The sequence below is a fragment of the Adiantum capillus-veneris genome, chromosome 4 (assembly GCF_014529385.1).
Source record: "Adiantum capillus-veneris isolate H3 chromosome 4, ASM1452938v2, whole genome shotgun sequence".
NCBI lineage: Eukaryota > Viridiplantae > Streptophyta > Polypodiopsida > Polypodiales > Pteridaceae > Adiantum > Adiantum capillus-veneris.
This window is the reverse complement of record NC_140934.1, coordinates 143,463,379-143,478,617: the sequence shown is the minus strand read 5'-3', so window position 1 is coordinate 143,478,617 and position 15,239 is coordinate 143,463,379. Positions and strand designations below refer to the sequence as shown.

The 15,239-nt window shown below is 43.1% G+C and overlaps 2 pseudogenes; one reads left to right on the top strand and one right to left on the bottom strand.

The window, feature by feature from the left end:
- Positions 1-42: 42 nt before the first annotated feature.
- Positions 43-1,370, top strand: LOC147460091 (uncharacterized; annotated as a pseudogene).
- Positions 1,371-4,962: 3,592 nt separating this feature from the next.
- Positions 4,963-6,304, bottom strand: LOC147460090 (uncharacterized; annotated as a pseudogene).
- Positions 6,305-15,239: the final 8,935 nt, after the last annotated feature.

Below are 15,239 nucleotides of genomic sequence, written 5' to 3'. Positions count from 1 at the left end.
TCTCTCTCTCTCTCTCTCTCTCTCTCTCTCCAGCTTGACAGAATGGACAATGGCATCCGCAAAGAACCTACAGCCTTCTACTTGTTGGTCGTGGCTCTGAGGTCTTTCTTCCTGGTGTTGGAGACAAATTTTCTTGCAAGGGAGGTGGATGCATCCCTCGTGGGTGTGCCACTCGCTCAAAGAATCTCATGGTGGTGCAGGTTCTCAATCTTTCTAGTCTATGTTTTCATACAAATTTATTGCACATTCTTGGGCACCCCCCAACTGGCCCTCATCAACCATGAAGAGCACCCCTTGTTGCCTTCTTTGCCCTACATTGTTGGAGAGATTGTGCATCCTCTTTGCATCCGCCACCTCAAAATGGCAGGCCTCTTAAGCTCACAGGGGATTCTTACCTTCAGCGCTGCCTACTAAGGCACCACACCATCTAGTATGCCATGTCCATTCCGGGTATCTGTTACCTTCCCAACGTTACTGCTCCTCTTGCTATGTTGGGCCTCTTCCGGGTCGTGGGCTGCAAAAGGGTCGCTAGTAAAATCCATGTGGATGCTTATCCATATCCTTGCATGCCATCACCGTTGGCCCCTTCTTCCACATCAAAGCTAAATGTGTGCACATCAACATCACGATTTTGCGGCTGTGGATATCAAGCATTCGCTCATTGTGGGATTCTTCACCAAACTACGATTGACTCATCATCAACACCACAATCTATGGACAAATTTTAGAGAAAGAGTCTCTTACCTTTCAACGTTGTCACACAATCACAGACAAGAAAACCCTCTACCTTTTTTACCATCCCTAAAATTTGCAAAGACCCATTGCCAACAACAACCCTGGGCCCATTGTCAAATTTAATACAGCAAAATCCCCATCTCGAGCTGTCAATATGTTGAATGGTTCCTCAGCAACACAACATTACATCTGCCTCATAGCCATGTGCTTCCATTGTTGTTACCTTCCTCCATTTACACAATCTACCCACCATCGCTACAATCACAATCACCATCAGCTTTGCAATTGCCCCGTCCACTTTTGCTAACATTGTTACTTCCATGTTAATATTCAATTTTATCTTTATCTCCTCATGCAATGGAACCTGCAAATGTGTGTGTGTGTGTGTGTGTGTGTGTGTGTGTGTGTGTGTGTGTGTGTGTGCAGAGGATTTAGAGGAAACTGCAACCTCTCTCAAGAATAGTGGCGTGGAAGAAGGGGGAGCGAGTGGTGAGCAGGGATTGAAGTGCGTACACCACAATGCAGTCATTGCTAAGAAATTACAGGTCGTTGCAGTCCGGATCTTGAGAGTGGCACGTAGCTCCATGCGTAGCTGCGCCATCAGCTTTGAGTTTGCACACCTTAGAAGAAGATGATGAACATGTAGTGGCAACATTTCTGCTCTCTCTCTCTCTCTCTCTCTCTCTCTCTCTCTCTCTCTCTCTCTCTCTCTCTCTCTCTCTCTCTCTCTCTCTCTCTCTCTCTCTCAGCTTGTTGGTCGCTTGCGCTCTCTCTCTCTAGCCTGCGTCGGTGCAGGTTGCAGCTTTTAGTTCCAAATTCAAACTCACTCTCTCTTTCTCTACCATTGGGGATAGCCCACCTTACAATTTTCACAGGTCGTTCAGGCATGTGTGTGTGTGTGTGCGTGCGCACGCACATGCACGCCGTGCAAATCGATTGGATGCTAGAGGACGCACACAACGTCTACATACTTGTGGAGGTTGACACCTTGCCGTTCTCGAGAGCCAACACCAAGGCTATCATGGACACCCTTCCGATTTGTGGAAATTCCCAAAATACCCATCAAATTTCAAAAATTCACAAAATATGCTTTTATCTATTTTGGTCGGATTCTTCAAGATTGTCTAATCTTTATTCCTTTTTGATTTGATAACGGAGATCCATTTTTGAGTGCTTAGCATGTCTTAAAATAATGGAGCGATTCATCTCCAAAGCCTCTGGGCCAAGGGTATTTTGGGAATTTTGAAAAATTTGAAGGGCAGTTTGGAAAAAAAAGACCCCATGCTGCTCTCTCTCTCTCTCTACCTCTCTCTCTCTCTCTAGTGCATAGCATTGAGCCGCATGCTGCTCTCTCTCTCTCTCTCTCTTTCTCCCTCCCTCTCCTACATAGCGCTGAGATAGATCTCTCTCTCTCTCTCTCTCTCTCTCTCTCTCTCTCTCTCTGCCCACTGGCTTCATTCTTTGTTGTATCATAGGATTGCCATATCGAATCTCCACAGTAAGTTCAACAAATCAACACCACTCATGTGTGACACCCATAAACAAAAAACAAAAGAAGAACCTCGCAAATGATCTCTCTCTCTCTCTCTCTCTCTCTCTCTCTCTCTCTCTCTCTCTCTCTCTCTCTCTCTCTCTCTCTCACACACACACACACACACACACACACACACACACACACACACACACGGACGACCCCAGCCTTTCAAAGACCTGCAGGCACGAACTGCTCCTCCCCTGCCTCTAAAACACCTGCAGCCTTAGTGCTCACATAGTGACAAAAGAGTATGCTCAGCGAGTCGGCGAGCCTCTTCAAACGACTCCATCTTGGGCAATATGCTCACGCGAAGGCCTGTGCGTATTTAAGAGAAGGCAGAAATCCCTCTCTCTCCCCTCCCGTAACCCGTTCGCTATGTTCTCTCTCATTGTTTTACTTTCGTTGAGAGCTCACTCCCGCGAGGCCGCCGGACTCAAGAAACGCTCACGTGTAGGGGGGAGGGGCCGGAATCCCCCCCACTTTTATTATAGTATAGACAAGTGTGTGTGACCCGTCCTCCGCACTAGAGAGAGAAGGATAGAGGGAGAGAGATGTAAAACGCACATGAGGCCATTCGTTCAGCCATTCGTTCTTAGAAAAGTGCAACAAACGGATGCAAACTTTTTGACATTTTGCGCACATGCATCTGTTAGGTCAAAAAAACCACATGCTCCATCCAGCCACATCCTGTGCGCACATGTGTTCGTCCATTCACGTCCGTTCGTTGCTGGAGTTGACGTATGAACCAACAAACCACACATTGCCAACATCACAAAGATAGCCTTTTCCAACAAAAAACGTTTAGTAACATTGCACCGAATGCATGAAAAAATGCATGACAAAACAAAATTTCAAAGTCCGATAACCACATAAACAAGAGACTGATAGCCATAAAACAAGCTATTCTAAGTACATCAAAATGGATCATTGACTATGATAAAGAAGCGTGCGGCATTGCTGCTCATTCGCAACCACAAATGAAAATGCTTGAGACACATAATGAAAACCCTGTAGCAATACATAAATAGAGGTGCTCCGTTACATAAATAGAGGTGTTGCTCAATTTTAGCCATAAAGCAAGCCACATGACAAAAACTTCAACCATGTAGGACATAACTCAATCCTCAGACTCCGAATCATCATCAAGCCCTGCAAAACACAACTTCATGAAATTAAAAATAAGCTTTATGGATACATATTCAAAACCTTAGTTGAAACAAAAGACAAGATCAATTAGAAAATAAGAATAATTACTCAATCCACAACCTGCTACACCTGGACCTGCTGCATTTTAAACCCTCAAGCTGCTATGGCGGAATAAGGCTGCCCTTATCCGCAAGGCCATCTCATCGTTGAGCAAGATTACCGCCATCATTAGGAAGTGGCTCTTGGGAGTTGGGATGCAGATCTCGCTAATCATGAGGCTCCGTCTCACCTAGGATTTATACAAATTTGTGTAGGAAACAATAGGCTCCTATCACAGTGGGCGTGAAAGCAAGATCGACATTGAGATCTCGCAAAATCCGCCACCTATTCTTCAAGAGACCAAAGGCATTTTTCACTTTCACTCTCCCCTTTGAGAGTTTCCTGTCAACATCTCACTTTTCACGTAAAAATTGCCCTGCATTCATTTGATATGGCTTTACCATGAATGTTCTCACTTTGTAGGCTGAGTCTGCAATCAAATAAGGTCGTACTATCTCTCCTTGAAAGTGCAATAGTGGTCAATCCAGTGCTTCTCGTCGCTTGAGCTGGCTATACAAGTTGCATTCTTTGAAGTGAGAAGAATCATTAACCCCTCGTGTAGCCCTGCAAACTGCACTCCAAAAAAGTTTTTTGGAGTCGACAATACCCTTTAGGAGGATGCTCGGAAAACCATGCCAATTGATGTATTCTGCTGGATAGAACTCTCATGTTGGCTTTCTTTGTAGGCGGATGTGAGTCCCATCAAGTGCCCCAACAATATGCGGAAAACCAGAGATAGCCTCAAATCCTGCCATTATCTGCTGAAGACGGTCTCCACACGGCACTCTAATGCCGACCTTGTGGAAGAACTCGCTCCTACTCAATATGCGACAAATGATCACCACATATTTGCGAATGGTTCTCTCACCCATGCCAAACAGATTCGCCATGCTTCGTGAGGAGTTTCCATGCGCAAGCTGTCAGAGAACGCAAGAAAGCGTAGCCTCTAGAGAAATAAGCTCTCTGACAAACCCTACTCCCCTTGTGGGAAGTAGTGGACGAATCATGTTTAGTAGCATAAGAAAGGATCTGCGAGACATGCGATATGCAAAACAATAGGATCTTGATTTACTAGAAAAGACGAAGACCAAAGCACAATGTGCACACTGCAAAAGAACGTGTGTGGGCGAGGAAAATGCCACCATACTCTTGGTGCAAAATGCCATGCCACTGACTCAAGCACCCCCGCCATCCCATAACACAAGCATGCATAAGTAAACATAAGTATGAAGAAGTTTTTATCTTCCAATTCCTCCAAGCATTGACCATGTGATGCACTAGCAAGGCCTAGAGTATTGTCACTCAATAATGTCATCATCCCAAAGAGATGCACCAACTCTTCCATTCTATGATTTAAAATGAGCATACTGATTTGGAATCACAAAATAATGCAAAGAAAATAAATATCCAAACTACGAAGTAAGTTAAGACATACCTGAATACGAGTAAGGATACACATGTGATGACCAAATGGAATGCGACTGCAAAAACTCACTTGCACAAAAATAAACAGCTCTATATATTAATTACTTTGCAATGAAATGTGGTATTGCTCAAAGAAAATGTAGATTTTACTACGGCGATGTGTAATAAACTTACTCCTCTGGCTTCTTAGAGATAAGCTTTGCAATCTCCAAGAAGATCTGGTGACGCTTCGCCTCTTCTTCCTCTCTAATCTTTGCGAGTCGCTCCTCATGTAGCATTCTAGCAGTCTCAAGCTCTCGCAAGGTGTTTGTCTTCTTGTCTTCTGCACGCTCGTAGGCATCACACATCTATTTCATCCCATCTCTCATTGTCTTGGTCAATGTTCCCAAGCTAGATGTTTTTGGTTGCTTGACTTTCTTGCCAAATATGCCATCCAAATCCACAGAATCTGGTTGTGGATTTTGACCCGAGGTACCATTGTTCTCAACACCATACAGGTCTATGGGTGTATCTGCTGTGGAGGATATAGGCATGTGGCTTTCGCTATCAAGTGCACCAGCTATGCTTGAGCACTTTAGAGTCTTCCCCCACAAAGTATCGCACTGGTCAAAAAATGGCTAGGTGCTGGGGATACTACCAATATAATTTTGTTTGAAAGCTCTTTTTTGTGGAGCTTCTTAAGTGTGTCAATTTGCTGCTCATGATTGAAGTTAGCTAAGATCTCTCAATTTAGAGGAAAGACCAAATCTTCCCAATCTTTAGGGCGAAAATTACCCTTCTTCTGATGTGTGACCACTGCTCCTCATAAACTCGCAAGAGAGTATGCGTGCTTTTGTCGTCCCATATAACTTTCGTTGCCCTCGCACGCTTTGTCCCTTTTGTGATTATGTCTGCTTCTTGTGGTGTCTGCACTGGTGGTTGAGTCCTTGCATTTGTGACCTCTGGCTGCTCACTTGGAGCCTGTGCTTGCAAGGATATATCTACATTGGATCATTTTTTCCCAATTGAAGGAGGCGTAACCATAGCCTCGTCCATCAAACCGATGTAGAAAACCTGATCAAAAGGCGTGGCATCCTCGGAAAGAGGAACGTACTCCTCACATTCATCTCCCACTGGTGCCGACTGCAAGTGCATTGCCCAAGAGGGCCTAGAAGGCACACCAGCCTTCCCTCGCCTAGCTCTCTGCATGCCAACTATGACTAGAGGTGGAGAAGACATACTACGGAATATGATGTTTGATGATGACAAATCAAAATTATTGATAAACATGCAATGAAATTTCGGACATAATCTTATGTCGATCCCATCCGTGTACACACACGAGGCCATGACCTAATGTGCAACTTGAAACCATCCATTGGCAAATGAGACGCTTTGTCGTGCAATTTTCATTTTGACGAACGAGAGATTTTGAATGAAAAACATAATGCTATGTGTGTATAAAAAACCATGTGGCTTCTGTCTGTAACGCATGTGTACATGTGTGTGTGTGTGTGAAGAAAAAGACGATGAAATTTCTTCTTCCTCTGTAATGATGCATGATTCTCGCTCTTCCTTTTCTTTGCTTGTATTTAGATTGAGAAGCTGAGAATAGGCAACAACATGTGTCTCCTTTTGTGTACGTGTGTGTGTGTGTGTGTGTGTGTGTGTGAGAGAGAGAGAGAGAGAGAGAGAGAGAGAGAGAGTACACCAGTAATAGCAATGCTTACTTACAAGCTAGGAGAGTATCGAAGTAAAGCATGAGAAGCAGGAGAAGTGCTCAAAGTGCAGATAGCCTTTTTTGGTTTGCTAGCCATCGTGAACGGGTCGAAGCGAGGGAGGGGGGCTCGTTGTGTTGGCTACGTTGGCCAAACGTTACACTCCCTGCCAAAAATTTTGGGCCAGCGTAATAATAATCCATTGAACGGTTGTCGTGGCCGCACCATGTGCGCGCCACAAGAGAGGGACATGTGGTGGATGGTGAGCTGTGAGTCATTTCTTGGTGGCTCACCGTCGTTTAGTACATAAAGAGAAGAAGACTCAAGTCTCAATGAGCAATGAAAAATGCTAATGCTGAAATTTATGAACCTATTAACTACATTAAAATAATTGAATGTCGGCAGCAAACCCAACCCACCCACCCACCCCCCCCCCCCCCCCAATTTTGAAAGGCATAACTTTTTTGCTTTCTAAGAGAAACTTTAGTGTTATGTTAGGTTAGGGAGACTTTCATTGTTTTAAGTGCACGATGGAGACTTACTTTAAAATGTTTATTTCACTTTTATTTCATATCTTGACATGTCTTGACTTTTTTTTGCATTCTATTGTTTCAGAATGTTAAAGTGAAACTTCACTTGCATAATTCTAGTAAATTCTATGGATACACACACATATTAATGAGTTTTTTTAATTTCACATTTCCTTTCACAGTCTCATATGGCTTGACTTTTCTTACATTCTATAACTTAATTCTAATCAATATTAAAGAAAGACTCTTTTATTAAGCAGCTATCGATTAAGTTTTCTTCCCACAAAGAAGCAAACCGAAAATACTGGCATGAATTTAAAATTTGCAAGATTTTTGAATTATTTTCTCACATATTTCACTAGTTTTTCTTCCCTTTACCATGGTTTTCAACCAGGCTGTCTCCATTTTCAACCGATTAAGGCTAAGCTGAGGCAATCCTTTCTTGAACACTGATTCTACTTATACTCAACCTAAGGATTTTATTACGTTCTAATTATTTTAGAAAGTTATCGTGATTCTTTCACTTGTTGGATTTACATGTTGAAGCCATGAGGATTGATGTGAGCGTGACTATCCACCTCATCATTACATTGTCTAATCACTAATCACGCAATGCCCATTTTGAAGTCAAGGAGGTGAGGACATCACCACTAGAGATCTAAAGACAACAAACTGTGGAATGTCAGTGACAAAAACCCTAGCAATGATAACACTTCACCACCATGCTAAGTTTCGAGCTTCTAAAGTATGATGCCCAAGTAAACCCGACAAGCTATTGAGGCACCCATTTGTGAGGAAGAGGGCAACAAGGGAGCACAATCTAAAACTGTGTTGGGTAAAATAGAGATGGATAGCTAAGCACTCCTCCCAACCATCCATATTTAGCCTCCTACAGAGGCCCCAATGCATGCGACCATATGGCTCGTTGCCATTGGAGCCCACTCCTTAGGACCCTTGTCCTTACATCATTTTTTTCTTCGGGAGGAGTTTTCGTTTTTTGCAAAGAAAAGCGGTTTTTCTTCTTAATAGTACTAATGCTTTCCTAAGTGGCACGTTCGTTGGGTCTATCTTTCCACTTGCATAAAGTGGAACACCCTGCATGTTTGCAATTCATGGAAGTCCATAATCCGTTCAAGGTTATGCAATAAACCAAGAGGTTCAATGAAGCTGACTAAATTGCCTTGATTGACCATACTGTCTTCCTTATGCGAGTGTTTCCTTGAAAAGCTTACATGAAATACTTGATCCACACACAAATGGGAAGAAGCTCCAATTGGTAGGCCATTGGTCCTACTCACTTCAGAATTTTGGATGCTGAGTATCTTAAAGACAACCTAGGGTTTGGTTCAATCTTCATATTTTATGACTTTTCTCAAACCCTAAGAAGAACTTCATCCCATATCTTCTTTGGAAGTACACGAAGATGCTTCTCGTCCTCATACCTCTTTTATCTATCTTGTGCTTGTCAAACATATTGGCGAGATAAGAATGAATGGAACATGTTTTTCATTATTGCCACAAGCAAATTCCATATCTGGGAGATGAACTTCTTAATCCTAATCTTTTTTGCATTTATGCTTCTAGCACATCATTTTATCAAAGAAGACTAGTGGGAGCCAACTCCCCAAAAATGGTAGAGCTACCTAGCAAATTCTTCGTTGAGAGGAACCTTCTGTGTTTGCACAAACAAAGCAAATAAGGTCAGCTAAACGATGTTGACTCTTGCGCGCAAAACCACTCTTACCAAGTGCTGCATTGGTGGCAATATAAGATTCATAGGTTTTTGGATCTTGAATAATCGTTTCTAGGAAACACAATTTTCTTGCATGTGGCCATTGATTACGAGCTACTCATCCCCAACTCTCTTGAGAAACTCTCATAAAATAAAAAAAAGTAGTCCCAAAGAACAAGGAGAAAGCCAAGAAAGCCTAAAGAAAAGGAATTGCCATGGAAGAAACTCATTTACAAACTTTAAACAAAAGTAAAAGCCTAAAACGAGGGAACAAACTCATTTACGAACTTTAAACGTTTGCACTATAAAACAAAGAAAGTACAAGGAAATCACATGATGCCTAAAATGAAGGGACCATTCACACACTTAAAAAGTTTGCATTTTCTCCTTCTTCTTCTTGAGGCATGTTGCAACGTGCCAAGAAGACTAAAGCTAAAAGTTCATGAATGTGACGAAGGAACAAAGGTTTTTGAATTCGCCTCTGAACATGCCATGAGGATTGATGTGAGAGTTACTAACCCACCTCGTGAGAGTTACTAACCCACCTCATCGTTTCAATTCCGTCAATAGGCCCTACCAAAAAAAGCTCATTTTGAAGTCGAGGACGTGAAGACATCATTGGAAACCCTAGCAATGGTGACACTTGGCCCCCATATTAAGTTTTAATCTTATAGCTACTAGTAAAACGCTGCTGCCTTCGGTGGCAGCATGGTCTTTCTTACCCTCAAATCCCATGCTCTTGACATATTTCATATAGGTGGATCAAAAAAAGTTCTCTCTCTCTCTCTCTCTCTCTCTCTCTCTCTCTCTCTCTCTCTCTCTCTCTCTCTCTCTCTCTCTCTCTCGTAATCCCACCTCGATAACTTTAAATCCACCTTTCTTATAAAGTTGAATGTGAAAAAGTTGACAAATCTTGGAAATTTTAGTATGTATTTGTCAAGACAACACACGTGTGAGATCAATATAATATTGAGTACAAACGCTCGCTCTTACCATGACACACATAGTATTTATAAGGTGATATTTGGGTTTAGAGCTTCTAAACCTATAACTCATTGGTGTACTACTTAGCCTTTGGAGAGAGAGAGAGAGAGAGAGAGAGAGAGAGAGAGAGAGAGAGAGAGAGAGAGAGAGGAATGGGAACCTGCAAGAGCAGAGGGCCTCCCAACTATGTGTAATCAAGTAAAATTCTTGTGTAGCTGAAATAGCTTTCTTCTTGGCTAACTTTAACTTTTCTAAGTGGAAGTGGATGATTTTTCCATTTGTTTTAACGTTAGTTTGTTTCCTTTATCCTATATCATTTCAACATATTCATATTATGTATATATGGACAAACAGTAGATATCAAGATGCACGTTGTTGTGTTGCTGCGCTTCCACAGTGAGAAACAGGGCCAAAACATGCAGATCGAGCCGATTTGTAGGATATGCTTAGCAGGTCATCGAGACGTAAAAAAGTGCTTGAGGAGCTTTTGGGAATTTGTCTTTTGCAGTGTATTTGTAGCAGGATATGCCAATTACAGTGCATCGAAAATCATATTGAGGTAGAAGGGCAATGTATGGCCGCTCAAAGGGCAACATCAGCAAAGGCGGGGAAGGAATCTATTCATGATGTAGTGTTCGATAGGTTTCTTCATGATGTGTATGCCAGACGGTTTCTTTTAGCAAACCAGAGGGGATTTTCAAGCTCAGTCAATCGGATCTCCTAAGGAAGTTGGATATTCCTGCACGGGATGGCACCATGATCTGATATCAGGTGCTTGCACTATTTGGGCGAGTTCTGATGCTTGGAGACTGGTGGATAGCAGCTCATCAACTAGGAGGCAATTGCAGTGCAAGTTTGTTGGTGTTCGTAGCAACCATGCCTTATTTTTTCTCAAGTTGTTTCATTTATGAGTCGCGCTCGAGGCGGGCATCAAGGCAAATGTTGTGAAAGGAAGCTAAGCATCATTTTTCAAAGGTGATGAACTGAAGAGTCGAAGGGTGTGCATGAGGTGGAGTTGAAGGATTAAAGCAAGCTTTCTTGGAAAACTTGAGGTGAGTAGTCGACGGCGTGGGAAAGGGGGCCAAGAAAGAGTTTTTTTTAAGGCTCAAAATAGCTTACAGCCATTAATAAAAAAGGAGGATGTCAATTGCATGAGGGGGGGGGGGGGGGGGGGGGGGGGTGCTTTTGGTATCGCAAGGGGAAGATCTTGCATGCGAGGGGGAGGAGGGGTCGGGAGCAACAGGAATCGGGAGGGACATCACGTTTGCAAGGGAACAGGAGGGAGGAGAACCCCGTGAGAAGGTGGAGCTCAAAAGGAGCGTCAACTACAGGGGAGTCAGTGAGAGGCCGGCAAGAGAAGTCCATAAACAGTTGGGCTAGCTATAGAGAGAGGAGAGTGGTGTTACTTGTTGCTTGCATGGGGCTACCATATCAGGACAGAGAGGAGAGCGATGCAGCAAGGAAGCACTCAAGAAGTGGAGGAGAGTGGAATTGGAGCTGATCTCTTGAGACAGCTAATTCCAGTGTTGAAAGATTTCAGCTACTAGTATGGGAAGATTTCAGACAGCAGACTGAACAGGAATCAGAGACTAAACTGGAATGTGGATACTGAAATAAGAATCAAACTTAGATACTGGAATAAGGTTCATATTCAGATTCAGATTCAGAAGACTGGACGAGAAGTAAGTATAACTGAAATATATGCCATGATTGGGATTACAGATCAAGATTACAGCGAATATGATTACAAAAAGAAAGTACAGCCGACAATACTGCCAATGATTCTCAAGTACAATTATAGCCAAAGTGCTAACCCAAGTGATAACAATTGCCAACCCGATTACAATGTAATGGGCCCTATTTATACACTTCGGGTTTACTGTAGTAATTACTCTAGTAATTACTAAGTAATTTGCTGCCCATCTTCTAAGAAGACGTTCCTACATAGTGACTTCTAGCCGTCTACATCCTTCCCTTCTTTCTTGAATTTTGGCAAGATTACAAAATTTTTGAAAAACAAAATTTCCTTGTCTGAATCTGATGTGAGACTGAAAAATCCATTGTCTGGTTCTGGTGTTGGGATGCCGGCTTGACCACTGATAGAATGGCCATTCAAAGATTACGAGTAGGAGTTCAAGAAGGACCAGGGATTGCGAGAGGCAGCGGAAAAGGCCAAGGTGGAGCTCTCACTGGAGGCCAAGGTGGAGCTGTCATCTCTCCCTGCCTGCTGAGAAGAAAAGTCGCCACTGAATTCTGAGATGAAACTACCCAGTATCCTTCCATTGGAGCGTCTTCCGTTTTCCTTTGCCTTTTGACCGGGACGGTGCCTGAGAAGTCCCAGTACCAGCATTCTCCTTCTAAATTAGTCGGTAAATGGCCTCCTGCTCAAGTTGATCCCGCCGGGCGGTGGTCATCTCTTCTTCATAAGGCGTGAGAGAATGATAGGTTTTGGTGTCAGGATCATAGAGTGTATGCCTACCCTTACTCAGTCTGGTTATGGCCAGCTTATGACAATGCAAAGCAGTATGGATCCATCCTTCTAGAAGAGGCTGATTAGTTTTGACTCGAGCTTCGAAAAGAATCTCATCCATCTCCCTGTATTGTGGTGCTAGACCCGGCTTTGCTGCAATGTCTTTTTCTGGTAATTTGGAAGATTTGACCGTAAGTTGTAGCAACTGATTAGTAATCCTGGTCAGTCCTTTGACTTGAATCTTCCACTGGCCCATACACAACTGGATCCTTTGCATCTCCTCTTTTAGTGCCTGAATGTCATTGATTTGGAGAGCATCACTGAGCAACGTCTTCCAAGTCTTCCATTCCACAGTCATACCAATCCTGAAGCTCATCAGTAATTTTGAAGTATGTGAGACGATCAACTGGTTCTTGATGTTGAGGATACAATGCCGGAAAGAATCTTGGCACCTCGGTTTCTCTTGCTGGAACAGCATATAAGAGAACTGGAGAGTCAGGCACAAATTCTAAGATTGAGAACAGCCTGGTTCTCCTGCTGCATCATCTTTCTAGTGATTCTCACTAGCTGGAACAGTGTTCGGAGAGCAGTTGCCAGTGCTCCTACTGACATTCGCATTTGAGGTCCTCCGCTAGTGGTTGTCTGGTCCTCAAGAATGGCTTTGACTCTCTGATCCAAAACACCTCTAGCAGTTTGCATTTGCACCAAAACTTCCTTGAGTTGTACCCTAACATCCTTCATACAGTGGTAAGTTGGTTTGTTACCCAGTAGAAGTTCCAATTTCAGAGCGAGGAAGCGACAATCTTCAGTAGACTGCCTTTGCCAGTGCGGGTTTGCCACTCTCTCATCAGCATTGAGTATCCATTCAAGAAATCGTTCCAACAGCTGGACTGTACTGGGATGCGTAGGTAGTCGACAAGCTTCTTTATCATGGAAAGCTGCTGATTTCCAATGTTCTACCATTTCCCTGGCTCCCACATATAGTCTTTGAAATCTTTCCAAGTCAGTCAGGAGATCATCATCCTCCAGATATTGTCTGGTGATGGAGGCCTGTTGATGTCTCAGTTGCCTATTCAGAGTAATAAGCTGTAGTGAATGCTGATGATTAGCAATTGGTTCTTCATCCTGTACTTTCATTTTCCCTTTAACATCTCTGCTGAGATGGGACCCATAAGTTGGTTGATTCTCAGTGGGACTTGGCTGCTGCTCTTCAGTGTGCTGGTCACTCGACTGGTGCTCTTTGTCCTGTCCTTCTTGCTGGCCCTCATTCTAATCTGGCTGGTCTGGCTGTGACTGGTCTCCTTCATTTGTCCCTATTCCACCAGTACCAGGTCCTGGAGGTGGAGATGGTGGTGGGGCCTCATCATCATCCTTTGTATGCCCAGCTTCTTGATCATCCTCCTCCTAATCAGCTTCATCTTCTTCGTCTTCTTCTTCCTCATCCGGAGAAGTCTGCTGCTCAATATAATCCATTATAGCTTGGTTCATCATAGCATTATTGAACTCACCCACCTTGTCTTGCAAATCGCTCTACATACTTTTCAGCAAGGAATTCAAATTCTCTAAATTGAAAACAGCATTGCCTGATGGATTTAAAATTTTAGACAAGCTATTGTAGATGTATCTTTCAGTTAGAGAAGCCTTCAGAGCTGTATGGTGCAGTAGCAGTTTTCTGAATTCCGCCCGCTTCATCTTGAGCATTGTTTCAGCTCGCTCGGTAGCTCTCAGTGCTTCATTTCGTTGATTCTTAATGATCATGATTTTAGATTCAGCCTTAGCTATCTTTTTGTTTAACAACTCATTAGTCCTTTCTGATAGAGCTTCCAGTACCCTGTGTTGTATGTTATGCACTTCCTGGGCTTTCTGAAGCGTTTCAATCTGATGATGTGCTTCTGCCAAGTCAGTTTTGAGCTTTTTGACTTCTTCTTCTGATCCAGCAGCCTCCATTAGTTGTCCCATACAACTGACAATGGTATTCCAAGAAGATTGTATAAGGACTGAACATCTGTCTTTGACTGTGGTTGGATCAAAATCAATAGGCTCATATATTGCCACTGGAGCCACATAGGGTAGAGTTGCATAATCAGCTTTGTTGAGAAGAAGATGCCCTTTCAATGGTTGAGTCTGCATTTGCTGTAGCTTATCCTGTTTTACCTATTGCAGAAGGTTTCCAGTATTTGTAGGAACTCCACCAGGCAAAGTCGAGAACGCTGGACCTTTCCCTTTGTCCAGTTGACTCTTGCCTTTGTCCCCTGACTGGTCTACTATCTGCTCCACAGTGACTGGCTTGCCATGATCTTTCCCAGACCCAGTAGCAACTATATTCTTTACAATTGACTGGTCAGGTACAGTCTTTTGAGAAAATTGCTGCTCAGTCTGACTCACTACAGCTTTCTCAGTGGTTACTGCCCTGACCTGGCTTTCTATTTGCTTCAAAAATTCACTGCTTTTTGTCAGTGTAATTTTTTGCTTCTTTGAACTGCCAGCCTCTTCTGCAGTTTCTTTCCTTTTCAGGTCGGTTGAAATGGTTTGACTGTCTGTTTCCTCGTCGTCTGAGGACAGTTCTATTTTCTTTGGTCAAAAATTGGCTTTTCACTCCAAGCCTGCTTTACCTGCTCATTAACATCTGCAGTAGTAGCCCAATACAAGAATTGCCAAACATACCAGGCCTTGGAAACAGTTTGAGATTTTAACTTGGCAGTCTGCTGGAGTACATTATGCGAGAGAATTTGGCAAAGATTAATAGGAACTTGTGGATTCAAAATCTTGGCCAATAGCATAGCAAACAATTTTTCGGATACATACGTTGGGTTATTCTTAAGGCTTACTGCTTCGGCTACAAACCTGTAAGCAGTGGAGGCTTCCAATCCTACTACTGGAACTCCTT